A 958-nucleotide genomic window follows, 5' to 3' on the forward strand; every position below is an offset into this window, starting at 1 on the left:
TAAATATTCTCTCTTGGAGCCAATTGAGGGATTGAAAATAAATGTTGCTGTTTACCCGTGTGAAATTGTATGACATGGCTGCTGATTGTACACAGATCAGCGTCAGTGGGCGGAAGCTCTCGTGTCTTGCCAGGCTGGAATCAACTCACCAGTCAGCAGACAAACTGCAGGTGGTGGCAAGCTGCACTAAATTGTGTGTGTGGGCCGTGAAAGAAGGGAGCACACCAAGATTCTAGCTTGCAGTGCAGCTTGGGGAACCTCAGAAGTGTGCGGCTGTTCCTCAGCCCTTAGCGTATGCCAGGTCACATGCAAGATTCACATCTGTCTGTGTGTGGCCAGCCAATTAGAGTTAGGTGAGGTGCCCTCCAGTGGCAGCAAGCAGTATTGCAGGCTGTGATAATTCTTTCATTGAAATGTTTTATCTGCCCCAAAGTAAGCACTCTCATCCCTCCTCCACTCAACAAGAATTTCTCTCTGCTTAGCAAATCGCTATTGGTGTGATTCCTTGACACCAGTGATGGAAGTACGTTAAATGAGAACTATGAGGGGGGTGGTGATTTTCACTCATCCTCATAGTTCTAGCCGACGTGTGACAATGAGACTGTCACAGGTCGGCTCAGTAGATCGGGGAGTGAGGGAACACATAGCGGCGCTCGCTCACTTCTCGATCATGTTCCTGCAGAGAGCCGTGACTGTCACTCACGGCTCCCTGCAGGGAATCCCCCACTCCCCTCTCCGATCCTCCAGCGCTGACTGGTGGAACGGATTGGGGAAGGGGGCGGGTACAGCTGGCTCTGCCTCTAGATAGGCAGAGCCAGCTGTCACTCACACAGCTGGGCGGATCTCGACAGTAATGTCCGGATCCGTCCCGGCTGCGGCGGTCTCAGTATACCGCGAGCTGTAGCTCCCTATATACTGAGCTTTGGGTCATGGGAGGAGGCTAGTATATGTCCTCCCG

The 958-nt window shown here is 52.3% G+C and overlaps 1 protein-coding gene across 1 annotated transcript in view; it reads left to right on the top strand.

The window, feature by feature from the left end:
- The window catches only part of SWAP70 (SWAP switching B-cell complex 70kDa subunit), an 81,173-nt gene that overhangs the window by 27,581 nt on the left and 52,634 nt on the right, over nt 1-958 (top strand). The window lies entirely within an intron of this gene.

The sequence above is a fragment of the Nanorana parkeri genome, unplaced genomic scaffold (assembly GCF_000935625.1).
Source record: "Nanorana parkeri isolate BGI_ZX_2015 unplaced genomic scaffold, ASM93562v1 scaffold2408, whole genome shotgun sequence".
Lineage (NCBI taxonomy): Eukaryota > Metazoa > Chordata > Amphibia > Anura > Dicroglossidae > Nanorana > Nanorana parkeri.